Here is a 16,587-nt window from a genome sequence, read left to right as displayed (position 1 = left end):
GAGCCATGGTTATAAACTGAGAATTTGAAAAGAATTGGAAAATGGATTGTAACATGGACTTGTATGTCATGAAACCGTAAAATGTGATAAGGGAAAGTATCAGTGTTAGCCATTTATCAACTGCTAACCTTTTAGTCATTGTTCATATTTGGTTTAGTGTATCTCTGCTGGGCTGTGGCTCACCCTATATGGGAACATCATTTTCAGGTACAGGTAGCATGCCACCTCCAAGGACATAGCTTGGGAGGCTAGAGGCGGACACACTTTTGTTGTCTTATTTCTTTGATGTATTACATGTATATTCAAGCCAAGGGCTTAATGTGTAAATGAGTTAGCACTCTTTTGTTGTAACCAAGTGTTAACTTGGAAAGCTGTAAGCCCGTAGGGCATTTGCTTTTGTTGTTGACATGTAATACTTTTGTAATGGAACTCTGATGAATAGAAGAAAGTGGAGCTTTTATGTATCATTGTATGTCTCTATTGTTGGATTAAATGTTATTTTTTTGAGGGCGTGACAACTTGGTATCAGAGCGTACCGGGTTCGAATACTTTGGGTACGTGGGAAGTGATTAGGATCACAATGGGTTTGTCTCGCTTGATAGAGACTTAGATGTAGAATCATATGCTATGTGCTTAATTGATAACATGCTTATGTGACTATGTGGGTATGGGATTTAATTTCTAGGATGTTGATTGGATCCTTGGGTTTCTGTGAGTCTTGTTGGAAAGGCACTTAATCAATGCTGTTTCTAACCGGAACTCTAGTAACGCCTCGGGACTATCACTATCCGGAAATGAAATTCGTAAGTGCTTATGTGTTTATGTGCTTACGTGGAGTGAATTACAGTTGTCCATGCATTAGGACGTGAGTGTTTAGTTTTGGCACATTTGTGAATGTGCTAACGTTCTGTATTACCTTTATTAGGATGTCAGGGCGAGGAAGAGGTGCTAGGCGTGGTAGGCCTGTGAGGCAGGAAGTGCCCTTACCGGATGATATTCCGGCAGTGTAGGAGGGAGTTGGTCAGGCCAATGTGGCCGAGCGAGCGGGTCAACAGGCTATGAGTGCCTTGGCACGAGAGATAGCAAGAGCTTTGGGTATTCTCAGAGCAGGAAATCAGGCAGTAGAAGCAGGGCCTTCATTCTTGAAGAGGGAGTTCTTCCGGTCTAACCCGGACGAGTTTGTTGGAGATCCAAAGGAACCACTGAAGGCTAACGAGTGGTTAGAACAAATGAGTAAGACGTTCAAGATGCTTGGCATCGAGGACGGAGCTTTGAAAGTGACCTTGGCATCCTTCCAGTTGAAGGGAGATGCGGGTCAATGGTGGAAGTACGAGAAGGCTCGTGTTGGTGGTACTTGGGAGGCGTTTGTAAATGCTTTCCAGGAGAGGTTCTTATCTGCAGTGGCTAGGGAGAAGCTGAGGGATCAGTTTAGCCGACTTAACCAGCAGGGTTTGTCTGTGGCAGAGTTTGAGGCCACTTTTACCAGTTTGTCCAGGTTTGCACCTGAGTTGGTGGCGTCCGAAGAACGCCGTTGCTATGAGTTTGAACGGAAGTTGAGGCGGGGCCTCAAGTTGAGGGTTGGTGGGTCTTACATCCGAGAGTATAGACATTTTGTGGATGCTGCAACTCATATGGAGCTTATGATGCAGGAGGAAGACGAGGAGAAACATAGAGGCTCTAGCCGGGCCAGGAGGGTCAGGGTGATGCCAGGAGACAGAGGGGCTATAACCCGCAGCAGTCTCAGGGTGGAGTTGCTAGATCGACCTTTCCGGTGCCGAGTGCAGGCTCGGGGAGAGGCAGTCAGGGAGGCTTGACTTGTTTTGCGTGTGGCCAGCTGGGTCACAAGTCTTCGGTTTGCCCGCAGAAAGGAAGGGGTCAGCGAGCTACTTCCTCTTCAGTTAGACCTCAGGGCCAGAGTCAGGGCAGGGGCCAGCCCTTGTCTTGCTATCAGTGTGGTCAACCTGGGCACCTGAAGAGGTATTGCCCGCAGTTGAGTGCTACTTCAGGAGCGCCGGGTTCTAGGCAGACGCAGAGTTATCAGCCAGCTCAGTCTGTGCAGGCCTCGAGGGCCAATCCGTGAGCTTCGTCATCCCAGTCTGTGCAGCAGTCTTTTGCTCCTAGAGGTGAGCTGCTGGATCAAGGGCCTACAGGGCGCGTGTATGCTGTTACCACGCAGGATCTAGTACCGGCTCCATCGGTAGTGAGAGGTACTTTTCTGTTTTGTAACTCGGTTGCTAGTGTGTTGATTAACACGGGTGCATCTCATTCTTTTGTATCTGCTGCATTTGCATCTGTTTTGGAATTAGAGTTGGCACAGTTAGCATCTCCTATTTGTGTGGTATCGCCTATTGGTGGTGAGTTGATCTTGAAACAAGGTGTTAGAGGTTGTGATATAGAGGTCGCCGACCATAGGCTTCCTTTTCCCTTTGTAGTTATGCCCATGAAGGGTTTTGATGTTATTTTGGGTATGGACTGGCTATTGTCATACCGGGCTGTTATTGATTGCTACCGCCAGAGGGTTACGTTATGTACCTTGAGCGGGGAGTGGTTCCATTTCTTGGGAGACCGGGTTGGTAGTGTTTTGCCACCGGGGTATGATTCGCGAAGCTTAGTGGTCTACTTGCTAGCTTTGAGAGTGGCGAGTGTGTTGAGACCCAGCTTGTGTTGCCGAGGGTGGTTTGTGAGTATTCGGATGTCTTTCCCGAGGACCTTGTTAGTTTGCCACCTCACCGAGGGATAGAGTTCTCTATTGATCTAGTGCCCGGCATGGCGCCGATTTCTATGGCACCTTACCATTTTGCTCCAGCAGAGTTGGTTAAGTTGAAAGTTCAGCTTCAGGAATTGCTAGATAGGGGTTTTATTCGCCCTAGTGTTTCGCCATGGAGAGCATCGGCCCTCTTTGCTAAAAAGAAAGATGGTTCCTTGAGATTGTGTATCGACTACCGGAAGTTGAATCGGGCTACGGTCAAGAATAAGTACCCTTTGCCCCGTATAGATGATTTGTTTGACCATTTGAAGGGTTCCCATTGTTTCTCTAAGATAGACTTGAGATCGCGGTACCACCAGTTGAGGATCAGGGAGGAGGATACTCCTAAGACGGCATTCCGTACGCGGTATGGCCATTATGAGTTTCTGGTGATGCCGTTTGGGCTCACCAATGCACCGGGAGTCTTTATGGACTTGATGAACCGGATCTTCCAGGAATTCTTAGACCGTTTTGTAGTCGTTTTCGTGGACGACATCCTGATTTATTCACCTTCAGAGGAGGAGCACGAGGCACACTTGAGAGTGGTGCTTGAGTTGCTTAGAGCCCATAGCCTGTATGCCAAGTTTGGGAAGTCTGAGTTCTGGCTGAGGGAAGTCAAATTCTTAGGCCGCGTGGTATCCGGGGAAGGGGTGTCCGTTGATGCATCCAAGGTTGAGGCAGTGCAAGATTGGGCACAGCCTAAGAGTGTGTTTGAGATCCGCAGTTTTCTGGGATTAGCTAGGTATTACTGTCGATTTGTGAAAGATTTCTCCAGGCTAGCTTCGTCGTTGACTAGATTGACTCGGAAGGGAGTCAAATTTGTGTGGAGTGAGACTTGTGAAAAGTCGTTCCAAGAGCTGAAGGTTAGATTGACCACTGCTCCGGTCCTGGTTATTCCAGAGAGAGGGTTAGTTTACGCGGTTTTTTGTGATGCCTCACGAGAGGGTTTGGGTTGTGTGTTGATGCAAGAGGGGAAAGTGGTAGCTTATGGCTCACGTCAGTTGAAAATTCACAAGAAGAATTACCCTACACACGACCTGGAGTTAGCAGCAGTGATCTTTGCCTTGAAGATTTGGAGGCAATACCTTTATGGTGAGAGGTTCAAGGTGTTCTCGGACCACAAGAGTTTGAAGTATCTGTTTACACAGAGAGACTTGAATTTGAGGCAGAGGAGATGGATAGAGTTCATTGAGGACTATGATTTTGAGTTGCACTATCACCCGGGGAAGGCCAATGTTGTGGCCGATGCCCTTAGTAGGAAATCCATTAGTGATGTAGCTTGTATAGCCATCCGGGAATGAGGGATGTTGGGTGTACTTGGCGAGTTTGATTTGCATCTGGGCGAATCTGTTGAGGCTGCGGCCTTGTTTTCTGTTGTTGCGCAGCCTACACTTGTGACTAGAGTATTAGAGGCACAGAGAGGTGACCTTGAGGTAGAGTCCTTCCGAGAGAAGATCTCCGGTGGGAAAGTTGAGAAGGGTTTGGCGGTGTATCCCGACCAGAGTGTGAGATACCGAGACCGTTTATTTGTGCCGGAGTCTTGCTGAGAGGAAGTACTCTGAGAGTTCCATCATTCACGTCTTGCGGTGCATCCGGGAGGTACTAATATGTATCGGGATTTGGGTCGCCAGTTTTGGTGGCGGGGTATGAAGAGAGATGTGGCAGTTTTCATATCTAAGTGCCTTACTTGCCAGCAAGTGAAGGCCGAGCATCAGAGGCCAGCGGGTTTGTTGCAACCCTTACCTATTGCTGAGTGGAAGTGGAAGCATGTCACTATGGACTTTGTTGTAGGTCTTCCGAGGACTCAGCGGGGTAGTGATGCTATTTGGGTGGTTGTAGACTGGTTGACTAAGTCGGCGCACTTCATTCCCATGCGCGTGAGAGATTCGGTAGATTATCTCGCCGACTTGTATATTCGGGACGTAGTGAGATTGCACGGGGTCCCAGTGACGATCGTTTCAGATAGAGATCCTCGTTTTACTGCTAGGTTGTGGCAGAGTTTGCAGAGTGCCTTGGGTACTAAGTTGACCTTTAGTACAGCTTATCATCCTCAGACTGACGGGCAGTCCGAGCATACTATTCAGATCCTTGAGGATATGCTTCGGGGTTGTGTCCTTGACTTTAGTGGGACGTGGGAGAGGCACTTACCATTGGTGGAGTTTGCCTACAACAACAGCTTTCAGTCTAGTATCGGTATGGCGCCGTTTGAGGCCTTGTATGGCCGACCGCGTAGGTCTCCAGTGTGTTGGGCCGAGGTGGGTGATGCACCTTTGTTGGGTCCGGAGTTGGTTAGAGAGACGACGGAGAAAGTTGAGCTTATCCGTAGGAGGCTTGTTACAGCCCAGAGTCACCAAAAGAGTTATGCTGACCGTAGGAGGAGACCTTTGGCGTTCGAGGTAGGTGATCATGTCTTCTTGAAAATATCACCTAGGCGAGGTTTGATGAGGTTTGGGAAAAGTGGGAAGTTATCCCCTCGATTTATTGGTCCTTTTGAGATCCTTGAGAGGATTGGCGAGGTTGCTTATCGTTTAGCGTTGCCACCGCAGTTGTCCGGAGTGCATGACGTGTTTCATGTGAGTATGCTTCGGAAGTATGAGCCGGATCCATCGCATGTGTTAGATTGGACCGACTTAGAGGTAGACGAGGATGCCTCGTATGAGGAGAGACTGGTTCGGGTCTTGGATAGGCGGGATCAAGTCCTGCGTGGCAAGACCATCCCTTTGGTGAAGGTTTTGTTGAAACATCACGGAGTGGAGGAAGCCACTTGGGAACGTGAGTTGGAGGTCCGCGAGAAATATCTGGACTTGTTTGTTGATGAGTAATCTTGTATTTGAATTTTGTAATGTTGTTGGACTTAAGAGCTTTATATATGTCTTAAGTTGTAAAACATCGGTAATGTTTTGGTTTAATGAAAGTATGTTGTAGAACTTACCTTGATATGGGAGTCGATTATAATATTGCATATGTTGGCTATATTGTAGAATTGGAGTTGTATCATGTATATTAATTATGATATGAACTGTGAACCATGTGTATTGAAAATGGTTGGGAATGGGAGAAAATTGCATGATTGATAATGCACTTGTAATATATGTTGTGTTTTACCTCTTGAAAAGAGATGGGATCGACCAGTAATGGGTCAGGTTGTTTAATATTATGTTGCAATATTGTTGAAAATGGAGAAAACCTGTTTTTGAAAAACTTGTGTTTAATTTCGGGGACGAAATTCTTTAAGGGGGGGAGATTATAGCGATCCCGGTTGTCCCTTTACTGTTCTGTTGTGTTCCGAACTCGGTTCCGTGAAGTTGGTAGTGGTATCTATCTTGTTACCGTCCTTTAATTTCACTTGATTGAGTTTTAGGATGTTTTGAGCAGGGTTGTTACAGGTTGGTTAGGTCCTGGGTTTCAATTCCTTATTGCCCAATTTTTAGGCGATCCGCTCGAGCGGGTCTTCTTGCGCTCGAGCGGGGATTGCACACCTCTAGTATTTCGTGTTCCTGCAAAACTTCTGCAGACATGATTTTTACGCTCGAGCGGTTTTGTTTACGCTCGAGCGGGTTTGGTGGCGCTCGAGCGGGTTTGGTGGCGCTCGAGCGGGTAGTACTTTCTGGGTATAAGTTCTGGGAGATGGAAATCTACGCTCGAGCGGACTGGTTTTCACGCTCGAGCGGAAGTGCTTTATTCTTGTGTCTTGGCGCTCGAGCGGGACTTATTGCGCTCGAGCGTGTTCAGATTTTCGTTCTTGGCGCTTGAGCGTTGTGTTCTCCGCTCGAGCGGGTCATACGTATATGAGTTATCTGCTGGGTGATTTTAAATCACTTTTTACTTTCCTTTCTCTCTCCTACTTTTTCTAAAACTCATTTTTGAGAGCCTTTCTCTCTAGAAACTCCCTTCTCTCTAGGGTTTGATCTAGTTAGAGTGTCCTCCTTCTCTTTGGCCTTTGTAAAAGTGGTGTTGATCGTCGAGGGCGTTGTTTTGATCCGAGAATCTTGATCTTTGGAGCACTTTGGTTTTGGGTCTCTTCTCCATCCAAGCTCTAACTTCGAGGTAGGGATAACCTACTCCTTACTATGAGCTTTGTCTTTAAATTTTAGTATTTTGAGATGTTGGGGTTGGTTTGGTAATTTTGTGAAAGTTTGGGGCTTTTGTGCAAATTTACAAAAAAATGGGGTTTTAACTATATAAAACCTAGATGCATGTTTGGCATGGAAAAGTGAAAATTAATGTTAAAACATTAATGAAAAGGAAACCTAAGGGTTGTAATGTTAATTATGGAAAATGCCCTAATTACATTGGTTAATTAATTTGTATAGTTAATTATGAGAAATGAGGAATTGACTTGGAAAGACATGGGATCAAAGGGTGTAGTTGGATTATTTATCGCTCACCTAGTTGAAATGTTGATTACATATATCCATTGTTGCACTTATTTTCTGTATAGAAATAACTGCTTTGGGCTATCGGTGGAGGATAGTTTTGATTGTTGTAGACAATGCATGATGATTAGGCAAACTGAAATTAATCACTGGAATGGGTCATTGAGCATGACGGTTGAAAGAATACATTAAATTTATGTATTGTGTGATGATGTGTATAATTATTGTTTATATGCATTGTGTTGTGTTGGAGGAGATAAGGGATGTACTCCACGGTTTAGGGGAAGATAGGGGATGGACCTCTAAACCGGATGTTGTTGGGAGGAGATAGGGGATGGACTCCATAGATAGAGCTCATATGCTTATCTAGTAATGTGTTGACAGAGCTCATATGCTTGTCATTGGAAGTGTGATAGTGCTCTTATGCATATCTGTGGAAGTGATGATATAGCTTGTATGCTTATCTGTTGGTGTGTGTGATATAGCTAGTATGCTTATCTATGATGAAATGGGAAGGTGCTTAATGTGAGTTATTGCCTCATATGGGTTGTTTGGTCAGGTTCTGAGCCAGGGTTATAAACTGAGAATTTGAAAAGAATTGGAAAATGGATTGTAACATGAACTTGTATGTCATGAAACCGTAAAATGTGATAAGGGAAAGTATCAGTGTTAGCCATCTATCAACTGCTAACCTTTTAGTCATTGTTCATATTTGGTTTAGTGTATCTCTGCTGGGCTGTGGCTCACCCTATATGGGAACATCATTTTCAGGTACAGGTAGCATGCCACCTCCAAGGACATAGCTTGGGAGGCTAGAGGCGGACACACTTTTGTTGTCTTATTTCTTTGATGTATTACATGTATATTCAAGCCAAGGGCTTAATGTGTAAATGAGTTAGCACTCTTTTGTTGTAATTCCTTTATATCTCCTTAGTGGATTGTTTTGTGGCTGTTTCTCGTGGTTTTTTTATCACAATTGGAGGTGTCAAGTTGTGGTTTTTTCACGTAAAATCGTTGTGTCGATTTGTCTTGATTGTTTGATTGGGATTGTTATATACTACTTAAAATTGATAAATAATCACAAATCAACATCTAGGGGATTTCTAGATTTTTCAATTGGTATCAGAGCAGGTCATTCTATTTTTTTTAAAAAAAAATTCTTTTAGAACGAGATCTTGTTTGATTTGTGATAATGGATTCAATTCATGAGGGAAATTCTATGGTTCGACCACCCCTACTTGACGGATCCAATTATTCTTTTTGGAAAGCTCGGATGAGATCATTTTTAGAACCTATTGATGAAAAAGTTTGGTAATCTGTCATGTATGGGTGGATTGAACCGACGATTTCCATTGATGGAGTAACCTTCCCCAAACCAATTGATAAGTGAGACATAATTGATTACCAAAATAGTAGCTGGAATAGTAAAGCTATCAATTCTCTCTTTTGCGCTGTCACACCTGAAGAGTTTAGTCGTATTTGCAATTGTGAACTCGCAAAAGAGGCTTGGGATATCTTACAAACTATTCATGAGGGCACTCCTTTTGTTAAACGTTCAAAACTTCAAAAGCTCACATCTAGTTTCGAAAACCTTTCAATAAAAGATAGTGAGACCTTTGATGAATTTTATGCAAAGTTGAGTGACATTGTTAATTCCAGCTTCAATTTAGATGAAAAAATACCAGAATCCAAAGTTGTGGGAACAATTTTGAGATCCTTGCCTGATCGGTTCCAACCAAAAGTTACGGCTATTGAGGAGGCTCAAGATGTTGATAACCTCAAGCTAGATCATTTAGTTGGAAATCTCCAAACTTATGAGGCACATAGGAATTTCAAAAAAAACAAAAAGATACTATTGCTTTTAGTAGTGCTCATAAAGTTGGAGAGAATTCTGATGAGGATTGTGAGATAGATTCCAAGCTTACGGCTGCTTTTGTTAAACAATTTAAAAAAAAAAATTGAAAAAGAATCCTAATCTTTTGGAATCTACTCATACTCATAAATCTAAAGGCAAAGATAAACTCAAAATTAATTTTATAGCCAAGAAGGAGAAAGGAAAGATATAAGGGAACTCTGAAAGAGTCCAATGCTATGAATGCTAAGGATTTGGCCACTTTGCTTCAGAATGCCCCACTCGTTTGAAGAAGAAGAAAACCATCGCTATCACTTGGGATGATGAATCAGAATCTGATGAGGATGAAAGTGACAACGAAGATCAAGGCGAAGAGGGCATAAACAATTCCTTGCTTTCATGGTGGCTTCCAAAACTAAAGGACGAACTGAGTATCCGAAGAGGCCAGTTGAGAATGCCACTGATGATGAATCCTCAGAGAGTGATGATGAAGAGCTTGAGCAAGCGTATGAAAAGTTGTATAAGGAATCTCTTAACTTATCCAAATTGAATGACAAACTCACTATGAAACTCAAAGCATGTGAAAGTGAGAATGTCAAACTAAAAGAGGAGATTTCTGAGGCTAGGATTGATGCCATCAAGATAGCTAATGATCGACAAGCTCTTTGTGCAAAACTCTTGACTTGTGAGACAAAGAGGAATGAGCTACAGCAAATCTATGCAACGTATGAATAAAAGATTGAATCTCTCGAGATGTCTCAAGTTGCTTTGGAAGAACTATTGATTAAGAAAGAGAAAGAGCTTAAGTGTGCTATGGCTACCATTGGTCTTTGGAACAAAGGATCAAAAACTTTGGAGGATATCATTGGGTCTCAACAAATGTGTTATGACAAGACTGGCATTGGCTTTGGTGATAACAAAGAGCAAAAACAGAGTGCATCTACATCTCATGATACAAGAACTCAGGGAAAGGGAGAACAAAAAAATTCAACATAAGGATGGACTTCTCAAACTTCCTAGAGTTGGTAAGATAAAAGAAAAGAAGGTACACCCTGTATACCCTATTTTTATTTGTCATCATTGTGGTATGCATGGTCATATTCGCCCTTATTGTTATAAGTTGCATGGGAGAGTGTCTGTAGATGCGCCCGTGGGCCTCACTACAGTTCGGACTCGATTTGTGTCACGGTTCTTAGTCTGAACCAAAGAGTCCAAATCCGGCAAATCGTTTTGAGAAACAGATTTTTGAAAAGAAGTGCCAAACATGGACTGCTTTACCAGATACAGAGTCGCCACCTAAATATTTTTTATGGGGGAATTTAGGAAACCCTGACTCGGTGCCGAAGGCCACATGTCCGTCATCACTGGAGTTGTCTCGGCTCGGGAGCTAGGGTACGATTGGGGAAGGTCAGCTATGAGCACCCCCTCTCGCCCGATCCGAAGATCGGCCTCTACTAACCATGATATCCGTTTTTGAAAACGTTATGTGTTCTTATTCCAGTTATTAGCCTAGAATTACTATATTATGCGCACAGCAAACAAGTATAGACTAGATTGCCTAATTTGGAAATAAGCATTGCATATCCGTTTGTTTTGGAAAAATGTTTTGGAATTTGCTACTCGCAAATAGGCTAAAACACGGATTTCAACGAGTGTTTCCAACTCAAACAATCCAACCTTCACCCACAGGCATTCGAACAATTTATAACACATAAGCATCTAGCCACATGGTAAGCATGCTATCATGTTAACATTCACACACATGCGAGATGCTAAAGCATAAATACTTACATCGTACTCCGTGCCAAAACAATAAACTAGTTAGCAAACATGCGTGATCCTAGTTCATGTCAAGTTGACTAATGCAACACATGCAAGATGCAATTAGAGTAGGCTTGGCTAACCTAAACATGGTACGTGAAATACTACAACTATCACGTATTCAATTTGAAATTAAAGTACAAATGCAGTTAGAATGATGTGCCGAGCCTGGTGCATGCAACGCAAATATATGAATGCACGCATGTATAGCATAAGGTATGCTAAATTAAATATGCCCTAATACTAACCATCGAAAGCAGGTAAGTAAAAGGGAGAAAGAAGTGGGGGTTGGGAGACATGCACACACACACCCACACTTATTCCAAATTCGCCCTCGCTCGGAGGGACCAAAAGAATAATACAAATCGAATAAGTAATTAAGTACCCTAGCTAATTAAATATTACAAACCCTTAATTAACTAAGCTACTGAAGTAGTACAAAGGCTCGGGAAGGGGGATGAATGCAATACATGCTCGGCTCTGCTCGGAAAGTCACTGCCATGCACAAGTTTGCCTTTGCTTTGACTATTTTGCTTCTCTGAAAATTGCACAACTTCCAAGGTTGCTTCTCTGAGTGTTGTGGGACACTACCGGCTGAGTGAGATCATCACCGGCCATTTAGAATGGTCATCGGCTAAACATTGTGCTCTCGGCCAAACCTGTTTTGCCGGTCGGCACTAAACATTGCCGATCGGCAGAAAGTTCCTACAGAAACCTGTTTGACAGCAGCAGAGGGCAGACAAGGCATGGCAATGCATTTTCAAAGCAATGTGTGCACCACCACATCCCTTATCATGTTTATGACTCAAAGGAGGATGGTGCTTGACCCTCGGACCACCAATCGCGCATTTCAATGCGTGATGGTCCAAAAGCCAAGTGTGCAACTTCAATATGGAGTGAAATGCACAAAACAAACAATGGGCCCCAACGTTCATCATAATCAATTCAAGAAGCAAGAGATGCATGCTAATGTAATGCAACCTAGGCATGTGAGCTAAGTGTGCAACATGATCATGCAAACAACAAAACCATGTGCAATAGGCACATGAACTAAACAAGTAAGCGTGCAAGGCATATAACATCAATGTTAATGACACACATGCAACAACATGAAAGGCATAACACATGTAAATATGCAAAGCGACTTAACACAAGAAGCATGCCAATTGCAATGACACTTAAACATGCAACATGTTAATAGGCTAAGTACCTAAAAATACAAACATGTATAGCATGCAACAACATGCCAAAGGGATCGTCTTAAACTAATTTGGACAGCCCTCTACTGGGTCCAAAATAGTGGCCAACATGCTCAAGAATGGAAGCCAAAACACATACAAATAGGCATGCATGCAAGGTCCAACACTTAGGCACATAGAGACAACTTTTAAGCACACTTAAAAGAGGAACAACACGGGCATATGACATGCAATGTAAGCTCTGAAAATCATGTTAGTGATGGTGCCAAAACAAGCAAACAAGACAGGCATAGCATACAACAAATGATCTAATGCCTAAGGCTCACCAAAGAAGCATTGAACTACACTTAGCGCAACCACACATGGCGTGAATTAAGTGACTAAAAATAGAGATGTGACATGCTAAAATGAGCCTCAAAACCCACCTAAATGGCATCTAAATGGCATCTAAATGGCTTAAGTATGGAAGCATGCACAAGGGCCCAAACAAGGAGCATAAGATACCAACCTTTTAAAGCATTAAAGGAGCATCAAATGCAAGCATACAAGCATGCTATAAGGTCTGAAATGGCATGATAAATGGTTCCAAACCACTGAAACAAAGCAAGTAAAGCATGCTAGGGGGGTCAACACTCAAGGCCTACAAGGGAGATTGCATGGTAGCTATACAAAGCAAAGCATGGGTGACCCAAATGACCAAAAACAGACCTTAAGCACACTAAAACATGCACAAAAGCTTCACAAAGCTAAGCCAAAACAAGTGAGCATGGTAGTCTAAATGCTAGGCACATGTTAAGGCAATTCATGGCATTACAAGACAAGTATGCAAAGCAAGCATGGTGTGTCTAAACCAACTTAAAACAGTGCTATATCATGGCAAAATAAGCACAAATACTACTTAAGACATGGCCAACATGAACTTAAAAAAGGTGCTCACACATGAGGCTAAAATGGCACTTTTTGAAGACAACAAGGAGAGGGGATGGCTCTCTCCTTCTTAGGACCTTCAACCACCATCCTCACCACTGAAATCCCTCAAGATTTCAGTGGTGAGGAGGCCCAAACAAGGTGGTCCCGAAGTTCACCAAAAATAACACAAAATGGGGCCAAACAAGGCCTAAGAGGGAGTAAACGACCCCAAAAACAAAAGTGTCCTTAATGAAGTATCTTAAACACAAAAAAACAGAACTTCTTTATGTTATACACAAAGCTCAAATCAGCAAGCAAGACAGGCTAAAATGGTGTGCAAAAACGGGGAATAAAGAGGGAAAATGGGTTACCTTTGTAGCCAAAAGGGGACAGCAGCCTCTAGACCCAAAAATGCAACCCTCAACCTCTGAAAACAAGACCCAAGAACCTCCAAGTGATGATGGAAGTGTTGTGCTAGGAGGTGTAGTTCAAATGGCCAAGAACTAGACCCTTTTGAACCCTCTAACCAACACAAATGTAGATAGAGAGGGAGATATAGAGAGGGAGTGATATATATATGATATATATCAGATTTTTCTAACCCCTAAAATGGAAGGAGAGGTTCTCCTTATATAGAGAAACCAATGGGGCAAAGCTTTTCTTAGACGCTTTGACCAAAAAGGCAAAGCTTCTCTTAGAAGCTTGGAGTAAAAGGGCCAAGCTTCTTGGAGAAGCTAGGCAAAGGGGTCAAGAGGTTCAAGCTTCTTGGAGAAGCTAAAAAAAGGGTCAAGCTTCTTGGAGAAGCTAAAAAGGTTCAAGCTTCCTCAAGAAGCTAAAAAAAGGTTCAAAAGGGTCAAGCTTCTTAGAGAAGCTAAAAAGGTTCAAGCTTCCTCAAGAAGCTAAAAAAGGGTTCAAAAGGGTCAAGCTCACTCAAGAAAAGGTCTCGGCCAGGAAAAGTGGCCGATTGATCAGAAACAGTGGCCGGCCGACCAAACACAATGCCGACCGACCATCAATAGTGCCGATCGGCCATCACCAATGGCCGGTGGCAAGGAAACAAGGCCGGTGGCCTCAAGCCATGGCCAGTGAGGTGTGGGGATGGCCTACAAGCTACTTCCCACCCTCGGAAGCAAAACAACAAGTGTTTGGTGCAAAACCAGACACAAAACAGTCGAGTCGAGAGATCCTCAGGCAGGGTGCGTAGCTGAGACCTCCGGGAACTCCAGACGAACACGAACAAGGATGATTACCGAGTGTTCAAACGATGACGTCCAAGTCTTGAGGTCGGTCAAAAATGGGGTGTCTACAGTTGCCCCTCTTTGACAGAACTCGAGAGTCATAAAAATGACGGGAGTGAGTGTCAAAGCCCAGAGACGACCCATTTTTGACAAGGCCGAAGACTTAGACAAAAGCATACAAGCTACAAATAAAGGTATGCACCCGAGGGCAGGGGCAAAATGCAAGACAATGCACAAAGCTGAGCATAAGATATGATCATGCAAGAACCATAGGGACGTATCCCGGTGTTTCGGAAATGTATAAGGATTGGAACGTATTCCAAATGCTCTTAACCAAAGGGGAGAAACATAGGGACATATCCCGGTGCCTCGAAACGAATGAGAAACATAGGGACGTATCCCGGTGTTTCGGAAAAAGAAGGAGAAACATAGGGACGTATCCCGGTGTGTCGGAAAAAGAGAAGAAACATAGGGACGTATCCCGGTGTTTCGGAAAGAAGGGAGAAGAAACATAGGGATGTATCCCAGTATTTCGAAAAGAAAAGAGAAACGTAGGGACATATCCCGGTGTTTCGGAAAAAGAGAAACATAGGGACGTATCCCAGTGTTTCGGAAAAAGAGAAAGAAACATAGGGGCATATCCCGGAGTTTCGGAAGGAGAGAGAAACATAGGGACGTATCCCGGCATTTCGGAAAAAGAGAAACATAGGGACGTATCCCGGAGTTTCAGAAGGAAAGAGAAACATAGGGATATATCCCGGTGTTTCGAAATGGTGTGAGCACACTTTTAACCGAAGAGGGAGAAACCAAGGGACGTGTCCCAAATGTTAGGGACGTATCCCAAGGGTTAAGGACGTATCCCAAGGATTAGGGACGCATCCCAAAGATTAGGGACGTATCCCAAGGATTAGGGACGTATCCCAAAGGTTAGGGACGTATCCCAAAGGTTAGGGACGTATCCCAAAGATTAGGGACGTATCCCAAGGATTAGGGACGTATCCCAAAGATTAGGGACGTATCCCAAAGATTAGGGACGTATCCCAGTGTTACGAACAAGGAGGAGAAACATAGGGACGTATCCCGGTGTTTCGACAAAGGAGAAAAAACATAGGGACGTATCCCGGTGTTTCGGAGGGGAGGAGAAACATAAGGACATATGGCGTTGTTTCGGAATGGAAAGAGAAACATAGGGACGTATCCCGTTGTTTCGGAATGGAAAGAGAAACATAGAGACGTATCCCAGTGTTTCGGAGAGAAGGAAGAAACATAGGGACGTATCCCGTTGTTTCGGAATGGAAGAAGAAACATAGGGACGCATCCCGGTGCTTCGGAAAGGTAGGAAAAACATAGGGACGTATCCCGGTGTTTCGGAAAAAGAGAAAGGGAAATGTAGGGACGTATCCCGGTGTTTCGAAAGAATGGAGAAACATAGGGACGTATCCCGGTGTTTCGGAAAAAGGGAGAAACGGAAACGTAGGGACGTATCCCGGTGTTTTAGAAAGGTATAAGAAACAAAAGGACGTATCCCAGTGTTTCCAAACAAAGGAGCGCGCAAAACAATGCAATACAGGTGCACAAGACAGTGCGATAAAATGCATTTTTCATGCAAGTATGGGGGCATTTTCTATGCAACATTGAAAGCATATTCTATGCAAAAACATAACGATGCGCGGCACGCATACAATCGAAGTGTATATGAAAGTTCACATTCAATGCAATGGAAGGGCATCAAACACGTACTCTGGTGCCTCCGATTTACCTTTCGGAGGACTTGGCAACACAACTCTGCTCAAAAAAGGGACACCCTGTTTACATTGGCGAGAGATAACATTTGTTGCTGCTTTAATTGCCATTCTGACTTGAAGCAGGCTTAAGCTTGGAGTAGAGGCACACTCATTCTTCGGAGCACTGACAAGGCCTGAAGAGGTACATCCGGAGCACAATCATGGAGTTTGAAGAAGGTGAAACACACTCAGATGCTTCGGTTTTCCCTCTTTTCTTTTGCTTTGTAGTCTGGAACCCATATAGCTTCAAATAGGTCCTTGTTCTACTGTTCACACTTATCGGGGGTGGACCCTACAGTTTTATGAAAGAACAAATACTGTTTTGCACAAATGTGGAGAATGGCACAGCACTCTGAGCACAAGATGATTTTTTGGAAGTTGAGAAATGAGTTCATAACCGGGTATTGAGCCGACGACTGGCCACAGCCAAAACGACTCAATAAGGGAAAAATAAAGGTAAACAACCTAAACACATCGAGTAACACTCGAAGCGACTCAAAACAAGAATCGAGACAGACAAAATAAAACACAAGACTCAAATATGCACATGGAGCCTGTTTCCCCGGGTATTGTTTCCCACCCTTTCTCATTTGTGATTCTCACATCGCTCGGCCCTCAGGCTCTATTTTTCTGAAAAATCCCTTTTCCTCACTTTTTCTCTC

This window comes from Camellia sinensis, chromosome 6 (assembly GCF_055761805.1).
Source record: "Camellia sinensis isolate YWXY chromosome 6, ASM5576180v1, whole genome shotgun sequence".
Classification (NCBI taxonomy): Eukaryota; Viridiplantae; Streptophyta; class Magnoliopsida; order Ericales; family Theaceae; genus Camellia; species Camellia sinensis.
The sequence above is the reverse complement of the archived record's forward strand: the minus strand, read 5'-3'. Positions refer to the sequence as shown.